Consider the following 17,323-nt stretch of genomic DNA (forward strand, 5'->3'; position numbering starts at 1 on the left):
GTAGAATCTAATTATCATTAGAACGATTTGCAGACCACATTAATCCATATTAGTACCTATATGTTGTGTAGATTCCCTTTCGGAAAAATTCATCTTTCGCCACTGAACCATACCAATACATTCATTCGCTATTTTGAGATATAAGGATTATCTAGGAGCTCATATAGCACAATATAATGAGACTTCTTGTACGTAGAACATGAAATTTTACATAATATCTAGGTCAAGTCCTAAAACTTTCAGCGGGTTTGGCGTCTTTTCATTCCTATATGCAAAGACGAGATTAAATTCCCTTTGTATTTTTCTCATGTACCATGTGTATGAAGCAGTATTAACATGATGTTCTTTTTTATAAAATGAATCAACTTTCAAATCCAGAATGGAGTCAAGAAATAGACCAATGTCGTAGCGTGATAGTCGTACATGATTAGCAGGTTTAGTATTGGAATATAGGTTATATCCACTCGTGGAACTCATTCTACGCAAATCGCGGAAAAAAAGCCTAAAAAAATTATTTTGTCAATTAAATTCGATTCTACGAACACCGCTCATGAATACAACCTCTCAACCAAGAAAAAGACGATGATAATTAAATGAGTATAAACGAAACATAAGATGTCTATTTTTTGATAAAAATAAAAAATTCTAAGACATTAAGTTTCTAAAAAGTAATTTAAACCGGAACAGAAAGATTTACAGCGTCTCTGATCCCTCGTGGAGTGAGATAGGAGTCTCCAGATACAAGATATTCAGCTGTTAGATATAAAACGCTCACTTTTGGAGTTAGTCCAAATGAAATCTGATAAAAAATAGGAAGAGCACCGAAGGAAGTATGTCGGAAGAAAAAAATTAAATACGTGATACGTTGATTCATTTGTTAGGTAACCATAGAAATCTATGTGATGATGATGATGAAAGGTAGCTTTATCTTGCTTTATCTGTATATATAAAAATGAATCCCTATTTTCCTTGGTCACGCCATCACGCGTGAATGGCTGGACCGATTTCACTATTTTTTTTGTTGTGTTAACAGGAGAAGGATCTTATGAAAGAAAAAGTTGAGCGTAATGTTAGAAAATTTAAGAAAAGTTAATTTCAGCGATTAACAGAATGCGCGCTGCAAATTCATAGTTAAGACGGGACAACGTCTGTCGGGTTAGCTAGTTTACAATATAAATTACTGGATTTATCTGGATAGTCTTGGTAGTAGTTTTTCGTGAACACCATCGCTTACTGACATATCAACTATCACTATTAGATTTACGTCAACTATAATACAGGATTCTCAAAGGTACTAACTGCTGTTCTTTACTAATTCTTCATGAGACTTATAGTTACTAGCGACCCCAGCTTTTAGAAGCAACCCCAACTAATCCGTACCTGACAGATAGTACCGTCTTGTGCCAGTGAGCGTGCCTAGCGCGGCTAAGTTATGGCCTAAAATTTGCATGCACTAATGTAAGTGTTTGGGTAAATTTAAATTTGCCTCGTCCCATAATCATTCCATCGCTTGCTCCTTGGACACCAGCCACGTACGCGTTGTGAATCTTGCAATTTATCTTCTTTAGATGGAACTTGAATGTATTTCCTAACTACAATTGGTTTGAAATAAATATGGATTTGGAGGTTGCAGTATTTTTTTCCTGGTATAACAAAAATGATTATGTGGAGCCCATATTTAGTGACGTCATTTTTTATTGAATGAATTTAATATACACTAATGTCATATTCACTCAGACGAATACTAGCATACGAGAAATCTGCATCCAAAAAACTTCATCATGATTTTTATCGACCAACTATTGATATATATGTACTACGTACTAGATCTGGCGTTCCGTACACTTATTGTGTTCGACTCAACTGTACTGCAATTCGTACAGCTGACTTTAGTATGATTTCAAAATTGACAGCTTGCGGTTATGTACGGAATTACGCTCATAATATAAAAACTCAAGTTTAAGTGTAAACTTGGATGTAAATAAAAATATTAGTCAAATAAGTAAAATTATTTGTTGTTCAAGTGAAGAAATAAGTTATAATAGTGACGTTTTGGTTGCCATTTTAGTTCAGATTTTGAATAAATAGTTTATATGGACATCCGTGTCTAGAATATACGTCAATGCGACCAACATTTTAAATTTCAATTTCCATACAGTAATAGACTTTATAATCAACCTGATAATTGCTCTCGGGAATTAATTTGATTACTTGATGACTGAAACTAATTACAAGGCTAATTCAAATATTAACTAATTGTCAAGCATAAGCTTTTACATGAATGATAATATGTGCGAATATTTAGCGCCATTAAATATTCATGGACCCTAATTATTTGAACATATTAATGAATCACAGATGTATTAAAATACTATGGTAAATGATAATACAAAGATAGCTCCACTTCCTTAAAAACCAAAATTAAAAGAACTTTTTTAATATCTTTGGAGATTTTGAAAGAAAATTTCATGACTCTTTGATGTTCAGACATCGCACGCCAGTTTATTTTAACATTTTGGAGGCTTTTTTGCATCTGTACTTCCTAAAACTGAATTTTAGGTCTTAAGTAAGGATATTTTAAGATCTAAAATTTCGATATAATTTATTAAAGAAACTTCTGCATATAAGCATATTATAGTCATTATTTTTATCTAAATAAATAAATAAATAAATAAATTTATAATCCAATTCTTAATAAGTTGAGGGAAATTTATACTTCGTTATAAAATATTTCGAGGCTAGTAACAATGGAAATAATATAAACTCTTTTACATAGAATGCATTTTTAATATGCCATTTTTAAACAAGGTGATCCATTTTACTTCTGGTTAGTTGGTTAACTTTTACACTGTTTTGCACACGTCCCACTGCTCTCCAGTAAAGTTTGCATAGCAAAAATTATTTTATTTCACGTCACAAACTAGTTGCGAAGTGGGTGGAACCTAGGAAATCAACTTTCAGTTTAAAGTTAATATATTCTACGATCTCTTTTAGAATGAAGGATTCATACATTAATTAACATTTATTAGTATATACGAATTTTCCTTATTACAAACAGCTGCTAAAAAACCTGAAATATTCCTGTGAGATACCTGCAAATCTCCAATACATAATCACTATTCTGAAAATGAATCATCGCAATACGTAAACATATAGTATTATGGTTGTTATAAAACTCATTCAAAATTTACTGCATACAATATTAAACTTTAATACAAGTTGAATCTGAAATGCATTTGAAGACACAAACTAATACAAGTGCGGGTTGTTTTAACGTTAACCTCAAAGTGCACTGGTTCACGAAGATGTTTCGTATTTTGTACACTAATTCTCTAGGGTTTGAAGCTAGGCGGCTAGTCGTTACACTAAGGCAAATCGAAAAAATGAACATGCTTGAAATAGTTTGTCGCGCTGACCTCACATTGGAATGGAAAATAAAGGGGAAGTAAGGTGTAGCTGTCTGAAAAACGTTAGAGTTAAAACCACGGAAATAAAAATAAAATATTCTGTATCAGTTTTATATTTTTTTAATTCAAAATAATCGTAAATGATAAACTTATAATGATCAACGTTTCAAAGTAAGCGATTACCGACTTATTTCTACTTATTATAAGACTACAAAACCTTGAAATGATTACTATCATTATTGCAATAAATAAGTCATAAAATAACTGAGTACAACTATAGTATTACAGTAGTATTTTTGGTATTTAGTTATACCAAAAATTAAACACTAAGTAAGTCCACAAATAAATCCATTATTAAAACGTCTGGGTAAGTTGAGGCTACTACACATCGCCCCAATTAATACATTTAATACCATAAGGCCTTCCTATAACAAAAAATGTACTAAGTACAACTTAAAACTAAACAAGTATTGGCAAGTAAATTTAAATTCACGTCTAGTTAGTGATTAGTTCTAAGTTGAAAGAAAATGTAAAATAATTATTTTAAAATAATTTCGTCATATTAAATTTTAAAGGCCGAAATATCCATGATTATTAATTATTTTACATTTTCTTTCAACTGCGAGAACTAATCACTAACTAGACGTGAATTTAAATTCTTTACTTGCCAATACTTGTTTAGTTACCCAGATTAAAGCCGAAACAAAATGTATGAAAATGGACCTTGAGCTACCACCTTAACGCTTCAAATAGCCTCAAAGCATTCAAAGCGATATCTGTAACTGTCATTGACATGCAATAAAGGGAGATGCGCACATATTCTAATATTAGATTGTATTCGATGTAGTCGGAGTTTAATAACATTCTCCGTACAGGTTGTTCAATTAATGCAGGTATAGTTTCGTTACGAACGGACCCTGAATCGGTTTACCGACAAAATTGGAACTTATTGAACGGCCGAACGCCGCAGAGGCACAGTTGATTGGTCGTGAAAGAGTTAACTTGTTTTTTGACGTTGTTTTCTATTCACCAGCTGCCAGACTTCAAGATACTGTGAGCTCATTCTGTAAATTGGACTGTTAACAGTAAAATTTAAAAAAACAATTGTATAATTGAAAAATGTAGGTAGATATTGTTACTTGATTTTCGGATGACTGACACCTTAGTCCACTCCGTGAACATGAAGGCTGCAGTCTTCGAAACGTCGGGAGAAAATTATAATATACAACCGCTATAATATCCGTAAAATAGTTTTATATTATTGTTATTGATTCAAAATGTCATCACTATAGGACAGATGTTTAATATACCATCAGGTGACAGACCGTTATTTTTATTGTCCTTAAAATATATTAAACTGCCTCGGTGGCGTAGTTGTATTGCATGTCCGGTACAATAGCGCTCTGAGGTCCTGGGTTCGAATCCCGGGTCGGGCAAAATGATATTTGGGTTTTTCTGCTCAGTATCAGCCCGGAGTCTGGAAATTGTGCCCGATATGGCGATAGTCTCGCCCCCTATCACATCATGGGACGGAACATATTTGGCGAAAAGTGGGTGCCCTAGTTGCGCCTCTGCATACCCCTTCGGGGATAAATGCGTGATGTTATGTATGTTATTATGTAAATATATTAAATCCAAAAAAAAAATATATATGGCCTTGATCTGGTTTGGGACACAATATTATGTTGGTAACGTCTTACAATATCCAGTAGCTGCACTGCATACAATATTCTTCAAAACGGAACATAATTTTGTATGAACAATGCTCCTTGCCGGTGAATATAGTCGTGTCGGAACGCACTCTCGCATACTAGAAACCGCCGCCTTGTTTATTGTAAACCTAGGAACCCAGCTCTGAATTAATTTGTTCCATAATGCACATATTTTCTGAGTAAGTAATAACAGTTTAATGCAAAAATGTTAGCTATATGTTCAGTAGCATACTTGTGCTGTGAGATAATCCCCGATTAGAACAACGGAATTTTAATACATTTTTCAATTAAAAAAATACTTCACAAAAGATGGGAGCTTCAAAGTAGTGGTTATTAAGGTTAAATCACTTAAGACTGAATGTTATATATCATTAGCCCCTTGCTGCCCACTCCTGGACATATACTTCTCCAAAGGCACTACTACGCCACAGAGCCCGGTCTGCTGTTTTATGCATCCAGTCGCTGCCAGCTCTCTTTTGTAAGTCATCCCACCATCTAGCCAGACGGTGTCCCACGCTACGTTTGCCAGTACACCGTCTCCACTCCAGAAAACGCATACTCCTTAATAAATTCAATAAAAAAATATTAATTAAACTACTGCTTTACACATGAACTGTGCACCGTTGGTTAATAAGAGTTAAACTGTGTTTCTTAATAGGCAAGTTTATGGCAAACCGGCCGCTTGTGCCGCCAATAACTTAATACCAATTGTATGGTCTTGGTTTTTTTATCGGAAACCGGTAGCGGCTTTGTAAAATTTTATGATATTTGAATGGCTTCCAGCTCGGATGTTGGATATAAATGGATGATAGATTGTAGAGAAACAGTAATTATAAAATTACTAAATATTATATTAGGAATGGAATGTTTTTGGATGAAAAGTATTAATAACCAGTTGAGTGGGCGTACTTGTTCTAGACAGTATCTACGCACGATTTTTCTATCATCTAAAAAGAAAGAAAAACGACTTATCATCATGACCTTTCTAAGTTTTTTTTTGCTATAAAAATTATGTTACCAGCATTATTAAAATTATGAAGGCAACCTACAGCATTTTTGATAAATTTAAACTCTACTTAACTCATGTTATTCATATACGGTTGTACTATTTCCATTGCTTTACAATTCCCCTAGCGCCATCTACGCTTCGTGAAAGTAAGCTCAGTACAGCGGCATCTAGCGTCGTCTATGGAACTAATGGGTACGCTGAAGCTACGCAGTGGCGTAGAACGGTCTATCAAAATTAACTTTGGTTTAACCCCATCGTATAGTGTTTGTGTATGAATATTTTTATAATAACAAAAATTATTGATTTACTTATTTTGGAGTAGCAATGTTAGTTCTGGAGAAAACAAAATTTATTATAATTGAATTTATATTAAATTCGTGAATTCAATAATAATATATCTATATTATGAACTAGCAAGATTGATATAAATTTCTGTCTAACAATACACATGTTTATAAAGTTGTGGATTCTGCTAATGCGTTTTGTGCTGCCACTTGCTAGAGGTCTTACAAATTGCCAAGGGATTTGTCAGACAAGCGAACACGAAGCGACGGTGGTACGGAACCTTTCAGGTTTTTAATGCGACAAATTTATCTTGTATAGATTCCGTAAAGCATTCGAAGAAAGACAAAAATAGCTAGAAAATCAAAACTTGAAAGGCCTGTACAATTTGTTGTCCTTATTAACATTTTTACTGAAATAAATGACAAGATTGTTTTATTTTTAGTTCTAATTTATTTAGTTTTAAATGTAACTTCTTTTTTTTGTTATTATTAATGTAAGTCTGTAATACATTAATTTTAACAAGCTACTTATTCAGTAAATGTTATGTGGTCCATAAGTGTCGTGTATATCAGATTTATTTACCATGATATGTAAGTTAATTTATAAGATATTTTAATATACATGATGTGGATGTTCTTAATAAAATTTAAAAAAAAGAGTTATTCAATTTAAGATATATATTTTTTATAATTTGACATGTATAGGTCTATGAAAATTTTGAATTTTGTTTTTTTTTTTTTGTGGTACGCTAAACGTATCAATAGTTAAACCATGGAATTTCTTGTGTTATAAATCTATGAGATAGTCTATGCAACCGTTGCATATATGGCTTCTGGCTATGTGACCTCCTTTCTGGCCCCTATTCCTTCTCCTTATCTATACTCTATACTATTATATAAAGCTGAAAAGTTTATTTGTTTGAACGCGCTAATCTCAGGAACTACCGGTTCAAATTGAAAAAATATTTTTGTGTTGGACAGTCCTTTGTTCGTGGAATGCTATAGGCTATATATCATCACGCTATACCCAATAGGAGTGGAGCAGTAATGGCTAATCTCAGGCACTACCGGTTCGAACTGATAAAATATTTTTGTGTTGAATAGCCCTTTGTTCGTGGAGTGCTATAGGCTATATATCATCACGCGATGAGCAATAGGAGCGGAGCAGTAATGAAACATGTTTCAAAAACGGGGAAAATTTATTAGTTTTGAGAGCTTCCGTTGCGTGCGCTGCGTAAACAGTTAAAGTTATGCAACAATGATGTATGACGGGATTGTTCCTCTTAAAAATTTCTACAAAAATATATTATAAAACAAAGTCTCCCGCTGTATCTGTCTGCCTGAACGTGTTAAACTCAAAAACTAGCCAACGTATTAAGATGAATAAGGGACGAACATAGGCTCCCGGGAAAATATATAGTGTGACTTTTATAACGGAAAACTTAAGTCCGAAAAACTTTATAACGCAGGCGGAGCCGCGGGAAAAAGCTAGTATAACATAAGATGCTCATACAACTCAGAATAATAACTAAAGCCACACACAATCCTTTGATAGTGTAAATTTAATTTATGATGATCACTTACATATTGATGTGTCATGTTTACTAGTGGTAGGATATATTTTATATCCGTTCGGATTGCGACCACCGTACAAGATGTTAAAACCCGCACTAGTGGCCCACGTAAGTGTGTCGCGTTCTGGATCAGCCGGTGTACATCGGGTTCCAACAGGCCAGCATAGTTGTGCCGACTCCCGAGGGGTAATCATCTCTTGTCAGTTGACATTCTATTGGACCCAATTTCACTTATCATCAAGTGCAGTGGGGGCACTTAGCCATGCACATATGTAAAAAAAATTGTGAGTGAGTATTATACATTGACTTCGCTCATTTGTTCTTTCCGCTAATGAATATATGTAGCAATAGGCTACTATTTTAAAGAGTAACCCTCTTATTCATAGACGTTTTTTACCTAAAGACGGAGTTAAGCTGTAATAACAAGTCCATTTCTCAGTGCTGACGGCATAACAGCCTGTTGTTGTATCTCAGTATTAGCCAATCACAACGGCCCTATGACTACGAACTGCGAAGACTGCCATGCCGTCAGCACTGAGAAACAGGCTTGTTATCACAGCTTTACTCCGTCTTTAGATAAAAAAGTCTATGAATAAGGGGGTAAGATTTTACAAAAGATATGGCGTTGTTACATAGTTCTAGTTTTGTAGCCTGACGGCGCTAACGGAAGTGCGTTACAGTGCGTTTGAACATAAAAGAGGAAGTCTTCTAGCCACGCAGGTACAGACTTCCTGCAATTGTACAAGTACTTATCGTGCTGCATGGGTTTGCAAGATAAAACCTTAGGTAGGTTGATCGGATTTCAGCACTTTTAATGGTCAGTGATTTAAATTTTTTGATATAGTGGGAGGTATAAGCCACCTTATATGTGAGGTATAATGAAATTTTATTTCATTTTCGGGATCTAGTGGCTGTAGTCTAAGGTAATGGGTTGGATTCTTATTTAAGGAAACATCTTGTGTAGATTACCCCAAAATGAGTTGATTAAGCAAGTAGGCATTAGTAATAACAAAGCCTTAACCTTCTGCCTACGTAAAAACGAAAAAGAACAACTTGATAACGCAGATATAACTTAAATAAATCCCAAATAACCAATTATGTATAATTAGTACGACTGCGTACATTTAAAAATCGATGAAAATTCCTTTGACGTTCGAAGACTCTTCGGCGATCGGGGCACGGATGTCAGATATTTTTCTTCAATATTTTCATACTTTTGACTATTTTATGACAAGCCAGGCAACTTACTCGCACAGAGACATACTACAGACATACATCAATCTGAACGACGAAATGTAAAGCATTACATAATTATATAATGCAATATTTCACATTTATATTGCTCTCTATTAATTCAGCTACCAAGCAATAGTTTTGTAATAACTGTGGTGTTCCAGCTACAAAAACTTTGTTCAGAGTTTGAGATGGAATCGATACTGTTTGTTTGAATTGAGCGGAGGTAGTTAATTAGCCTTCTAATTTATTAAAATATTTTTAAATCATACTTTTGTATGATTTTAATTTCATCAATCACTACATGATTTCTTACGATGTCTTCTCTTTCTGATCTTTCCCTCATATCTGATGTTCATGATCAGTATCAGGGTTGCATCTGGACCCGATGATCTGCCTCCACTGATTTCTGAACAGGGCGTCTCTTACGACTATGAAATCTTAATAATATTATAATATTTCTAATCTTATAGTTGTGGATGTGTTTGAAAATGTTTCATTGTCTGTTAAAGGAAAACGCACGAACTGTTAGACGGAATAAGTTAGAATTTAGGATACGAATAGACCATAACTTGGGCTTACATTATAGCTATAAGTTATTATATTTAAATTATTGTAATAGTAGTGTTAAGTCTGCTGGAAAACCTAATAAATAAATAAATAGACTGGATTAATATAACAGGCTACTTTTATTCCGATAATGTGCGCATGGGAAATGTTTTAATTTGTTATCATATTTTTAAGCAGATGGCGTAGATGACGATATTGATCGCTACAGTAATTTAAAGAGTTTTGTAGCGGGAAAGGCTTTTCACGCAAGCGAAGCAACGAGCGAGACCTGCCTATATATATCAGATAGTCTACTAAGAAAAATCCTTGCAAATATTCTGTGAATCTGTTCTAGACTTCGGTAGATTAAACCAAAACTTACTTATCCGTATAGGGAAACAGGCCAATCGTGTGAATATTGTTGACCGTGTCACCCGATAGAAACTTGCATCGGTACTTCGCCGGAGGACACCGCACGTTTGATAACTACTGAATCCGGTTTACACACACCAATGATCAATATCGGCTTGTAATAGACTGTGATGCAAGTGAATAGGGTTTAATTTGCTTGAATACTAAACTAGGGTCAAATTATGATTTATTACATTTAGGTTTGATCATGTTTCGTTCACATGAACTACTTCCAAAATTGCGCATACAGAGATACACAGACTTTATACACGAAGGGGAAAGCAGAGCTAGTGCACTCACTTTTAGCGTAGGGTATTCCGTCACATGAAGTGATAGGGGGCGAGTCTAAATAAACTAAGCCACATAAAGCCGTGATAATATTAGAAACAATATTATAGTTTTGGTTAGAGACGGCAAGCAAGTATAGCTTTCAATGTGTTTTTAGAATTATCTCAGTAATTCCAGGAACTACCTTCAAACAAACTCATCTGAAAACTTTTGACATAGTGTAGATGATGCCTAGATACGAAATTAGGTCGTGCCAAAGTTCTAGAGCCGGACTGACTTTATTTTATAAACGTGGCAATTTGCTTTACTAGTTTGTCATAGTAAAAGGTAAATTAACGAGTTGGAGAGAATTACCGTATAAAGCCCTCTGTGAGGGTGCCCTTTAGCTAATTATGTTTTATAGCAAGGCCCTCCCTTGGGCCTGCGTCTGTCCCTCCTCATCGTTTGGGGTAAGAATTATATCCGACATCAAAAGTAAGGTGAAAACGAATGTCTGGTGATTTTTATTCTAGAGACATTTTGTGTGTACAGTTTTGGTTTGGCAATTGGCAATGTTGTAGTTGAAATAAAAATATTTTATGCGGATTTAGGCTGCGTTTTATTTCTAATCACGATGTTTCTAAAGGTCTTTATGATCACTAAAAATACGATACATTTTGTAAATATAAACATATGTCGATGTAAAATAGTTAAAAATAATAATAAAATATGAAAAAAAATAGTTTTCATAACAGTAAGAAAACATAGCTCCTGCTGCTTCGCAGAAATTAGATAAACCATACAGACGCACCGTTGTAATGTGTAAAAGTTGATAATCGACTTATCAAACAATTCAAAAGAGCATACGTTGTAGTGGAACTTCTATGAATTACGCAGACGCATCGATTATTAACTTCTGAACACCATCCTATGCAGACGCTCTTTGCAAGTTATTTCCTGCGTATTAGTTGTACCTAACTTTGTAAACGTAAGAACTGTTTGAAAAAGCCACTAAATCCTGACCATTCCTTATCACTTTGCTGGTATAAAGTATTTATATAATCCAGCACTTGGTCCAACCTGGTGCGAAATGTCAGTGATATAATTTTGATAATAGGTCTTAACCGTGGTGTAGGGTCATCAAAAATAGAGATCCTAGTCCGCTTCCAAGCTTGTAAATTATACTAGACGCGATAGTTTAGATCAAATATAACTTATGAGACACCTCACCATTTTTTTTTTGCGGAATACATAATATTATGACTACCGCCCAACCGCGTTGGGCGGTAGTCATAATATTATGTATAGCCACTTCACTCGTACACGTTCATTCGCAATAAATCTATGTAAATCAACAACGCATTTAGCACAAAAAGCACATTGTGTATCTTGAAACACATGTTACGCTCTGAGAAAGCGTGTGCTCAATAACGCGTAACATAACTGATATTTTATTCAGATGTGTTACGTTGATTTACATCGCGGTTTATGTTCAGCATTTACATTTGTTATTAGAATTCCAGTTTGTTTACTTCATATCAGATTTTGTTTCAAAGTTTATGAAAATATATTGCATTCGTGAAATGTTTGGAATAAGACTTTTGAATGGTTTGTCGCTTTGTAATAAAGAAATTCACGCTTTAACATTTTTTTTTATCTATACACATCATTCTTTGAGACACTTTGTGTATCACAAATCATTTTTAGCCATGGTTAAACCATCTTAATCAAAGCGATTTCTTTAGATGAGGTTAAAAAAGGCTTTCCGAATGTTTATACTTCATAAGTTTTACTTAATAGTTAGTTCTAATTTATCTTCATTTTCCAACTATAAAAATATTAAGATAAAACGGAAAAATAATGTCTAGAATGATACACGACTTAATGGTTCAAAAGTAAAGTCAAATTTCCATAGTCATTATAGCATTTAAATGTACCATAAACAAGCATTACCACTGATAATGATACCACAAAAATAACGAAGCCGCGAACAAAGGTGACCGTGGATGGAGCATCGCATTATTTCATTTGACTGCACACCACCCATTGTTAGCGTTAATATACGGTCTTGCAGCCCAAGCCTTTGTTTAGCCTTTATTAATTAATTCACTCGTGACTAATCCGCGATATTTTTCATTCGAAACAAAACATTAAAAGGTTTTTGGTGGGAATCTCGGGTGCTGCGTTTAATTGTTCGTGTGATTTTTTTACGTATGGTGACGGCGGACTGCATATATCTGGTTGTTACTTAGTTTTGATCCTATGTACTGTGTTGGTGGATAGAGGGCGCTACTAATGAGGGATAAGTCTTTTGTGTTCCACGCTGGCTTTATGCCATTTAATAAATGACATCAATCGTGGCTGTTTTTATTATAATTGAGGCATTCAAAAGAAAAGTAATTTTGTATAAAATTACATTTATATTAAAGGAGACAACATTAAGTATTTCTTAGAATCTAAGTTACTTAACGGGCGAATTTTGTTCAAACATGTGCTTTAGATTGGTAATTAATTCATGGTAACGAAATATATTGTACGTATCGTATTATGTATATACATATATGTATAGGTATGTACTAAAACTGACGTTTAATAATTGTACTTCTTAATGGATATTCAGAACAATAAAAAATGCGCAATGTTCGTTATTTTATGATTATGATAAACGCGGAAGAATTAAAAATACTGATCGTTTACCAAACCATTTGTAATTATGATAACGAAATGCTAACCAAAAATATCGAGCAGAAATTTCAATTAAGAAACCATGAATGTTGTTTTTTGAAATCACAAAACTTACGCGAACAGTTTGATAACATCCTATTGAACAATTTAGAAAAAATTTAAATTTAATTCACCTTTTTGCAAATATGAACCCTTTTAAAACAGATATGCTCATTCACACAGATGTCACAAAACTTTTCCCAACCAGAATAGTACCGCCTTTACTGCAACAGACTTAGCACTCAGCGATACAACGTATAATCTGCGAGGCTTTCAGCGGCCATTATCTGCATAAAGTGAGGGAACGGACAGGCGTGCAGTGAGGTAATCAGAGGGCACTGAGGGAGTCGAGTTAATGGAAGGTGATCAGCTGTGTTTAAAGAATTAGAAACTTTTTGGTACTACAAAGTAATACTGGCGATTAAAGAAGAAAAGTTTCCTTTTTCGAAAATTAAAAAGTTACGTTTGAAAATAGAATTTGTTTTTAATTAATAGCCTTTTATTTTTGTATCGGCTTTGCAAAGTGACATCATTGCAATTGGTATTAAATAAAGTGAAGCTTAATAAAAATGTTGACGAGCAAAATAGAAAACATTCCTAATTAGTATAATTATGCCAAACTATCTAATTCATTTATTTACATTAAGGATGTGCAGTGAAATTAAATTTATTATAAATTTAATGTGCGCTAATATAAAGAGGAGTCATTCACGATGAACTAACTAAACGTACGCCTTAGGAATTTAATAAAAGAATCAGCTGAGCGAGGACCGGAAAATTTATTAATATTATTGACAGCTTTTCGCGCACTACTTATCTCTCTTACATCTTTATTGGACATGTAATATGCACGCTAAATGTTAAGCCGTCATATGCGAACACATTACAATATTACTATATAAAGTGGTTGCATATCTGAATAATATTTATATTTATTATAAATGATCTCATGAAGACCTCAGATGCCTCCCTGTAAATCTCACGTAAGCTAGGCCTCGCTTCAATCAAAGTTAACGTCGCACCAAAGACCTATGTTATTTTGGTGCTCCAATCCAAATAGTGCTGAATACTAGCTGTGTTCACAGTTTTAAGCAGACTAGAGATGGGATAAGTTATCGATAATTCTTTTAAACAGTTATTGACATGATTATACCACCTGTACGATCGATAATAGCACACATATATATGCTGATTGCTAAGCACGTGAGTTCTCGAGCCTTTAAGAATATCTAAGTTGTTAATAATCCGCAAGGAAATAGAAAAATGATAAGAAGAATCAGTAATTTATCATTGTCCAATTCCATAGTAATTCAGGAGACAAAATTACGCTTGGTTAAATGAAACACAAGTACGTTTAACATTTAAATTAACAGAGTTATGCTATACTCATTAAAGCATGAATACGACTCAATAGTGTCCATACAGCCTAAAAGTAAACTGATATGAAATCAGCTTAGCTACTACATTAACTACGGGTAGAAATATAAGCAAACACAAGCTCATGCCTTTACCCCCGAAAAGTTTTTTTATCGGATCCACCTGTCAATACCGATAGAAACATGCGAATGGAATTGTTATGTAATAGATGGTAATACATAAATTTTTCTTCGGCCAACGTGCGGACTTCTCGATCCTGTGTGGTCTTATACATACATACTAATATATAGCTAAACAAACTCACCCCAATTTCCTTGTTCTTAATGCATGTGCTCCCGGGAGCCCCTTTTGTTCCGATTTATAAATTATAATTCTCTTTGCCGACTCCGATAGTAGTTTTTTCTTTAATAATCATGTCATTCTTCTTTTTTTTAATAATATTTGACAGTTTCTTTTACCCCCACCGAAAAGATTTTATATTCGAATACATACTATATATATATATATTTATGTGTGTTGTGTTGTGTGTAAATTAATTTGGCCGAATCTGTCCGCGCTTCCAAATAATGAACTAATAAAAATTAAACATCCCGCCGCCCGAGAAAGGCTGTGAAAAGCCTTTATCAAATAACACAACAAGCCCCTTTCATTGAAAGTTATACTAACATTCTAAAACATAAGCACGCAATATAAATATAATAAGTAATTAAAAAAACAAACTTTATCACTGGAATCTAATCCAGCGTCAACTTCGCAATTTTACTACAGGCCTCAATAAATTCCCTGAGGCAGTCTTTAACCTGACAATTCGGATAACCCCATCAATCCCAGGTAAAAGTTCTAAAACTCTCCCTCTCTTCCATTTAAGGACATTCTCTCTTTTATTAAAACGAGGTCCCCTACTTTAGGTGGATCAACCGGCGTTGTCCATTTGTTACGATTCTGGAGACAGTGTATGTAACGGTCACTCCATTGTTTCCAGAAACGTTGACCTATAGCCTGAACTAATCTAAAACGTCCCAACCGCGTATTAACTACGTGTTCGAAATTATACTCAGGCACAGAAAGCAATGACTTGCCGACCAAGAAATGTGCTGGGGTCAACACTTCGAGATCCGTAGGATCATTTGATAGAGGACATAGTGGGCGAGAGTTGAGTACTGCTTCAACTCTTGTGAACACTGTCGACAATTCCTCATAAGTCAAAACCTGCTCCCCGATCATCCGCTTTAATAAGGTTTTTGCAGATTTGACAGCCGCGTCAAACAATCCCCCGAAGTGAGGTCCCGAAGGCACATTGAATAACCAAGTAATACTACTCTTGGCTGCAAAATTCTTAAGGCTATTCTCAACTTCCCTATTCCGAAGATACTTGTCAACCTCGTTGAGGTGTTTGTTTGTCCCTACATAATTAGTACCATTATCAGAACGTATCACACTCGGGAGTCCACGCCGAGATGTGAAACGCGTCAACGCAGCTCCGAACGCTTCTGTTGTCAAGTCTCCAACAACCTCCAAATGCACCGCTTTGGTTGCAGAGCAGACAAAAACACACAAATATGCCTTCAACATTTTTGCATTTCTAAGACGTGAGGCTCTAATTGAAAAGGTCCTGCAAAATCTGTTTGCACTGTATGAAATATACCAGTTGTGTTTACCCTGTCACTTGGTAATGCAGACATAACTGGCTCATCCGGCCTAGCCTTATACCTGAAACGCGATATATGCTTAAAAATTCGACTCCGAATGGCATGCCGAGCCACACGAATTTTATCCGCATTTGTCTTAAAAATACCGTGATGAGGATTAATGTACCCTTTACCTTCTGCATAGTCCTCTGGCTGCCGATCACAGATATACATATGCCCTAATTTTTCATAATCTCGCATAAATGCAATATACTTTTCCCGCAATGCCTCATTCGAGATTAACCGCCTTTCCATAACCATGAACCGTTTCTTGGCTATCGAAATTGAATCCCCCAATTCAGGTTTATCGTCTAAAAAGGGTAACCGCACTATATATCTCCCCGTTTGATCCCGTTGATGCGTTTCACGAAACCTATTTTCGCAATCCGCATCTTCAGGATTAACTAATACCGATTCCGGTATATCTTCCACCTCCCAGAAATTTTCCAAAATCTGGTTTGTGGTAACATATGCCGCGAAAATGTTTGAGACCGCTCATCACATTGAGAAACCTTATGGGTTACTGGACCCATCAATACGTAACCAAACACCGTATTCATTGCGCGTGGCAAATAATCATTAACTTTCACACAATCACCAACCATGATTTCACCCATGAGATCGGCACCTATTAAAATATCAACCGCTCGACTAACAAAGAATTGGTCATCCGCTAAATAGATACCTCTATACCATTCCGCAAAATTTTGAGACAGAGTTTGAGTCGGCAGGTTATGAGTGATAGTGCCTAATACTATTACCCTTGTTACCAATCTAGGATGTTCCGAATATTTAGAACACATAACCAAATTTACGCCTCCTCTACAATCACTCACAAGTCCTCCCCTAAACCCGTTACCGAAATAGAATTGGACTTAAATCGTTTTAATCCAAGCCTTTTAACAACGGTATCGGTGATAAATGTAGTCTGACTACCCCAATCTAGTAGCGCACGAACTTCATGGTACTCCCCATATCTGTCCATGACACGTACTATAGCTGTTGCTAGTAGCACTGTCCGCCTATAGTTTTTATTTATGTTAGAGACAGATAAAGCTATATCATCATCCACTGCTGACGCCGTTACC

Source organism: Manduca sexta, chromosome 11 (genome assembly GCF_014839805.1).
Source record: "Manduca sexta isolate Smith_Timp_Sample1 chromosome 11, JHU_Msex_v1.0, whole genome shotgun sequence".
Lineage (NCBI taxonomy): Eukaryota > Metazoa > Arthropoda > Insecta > Lepidoptera > Sphingidae > Manduca > Manduca sexta.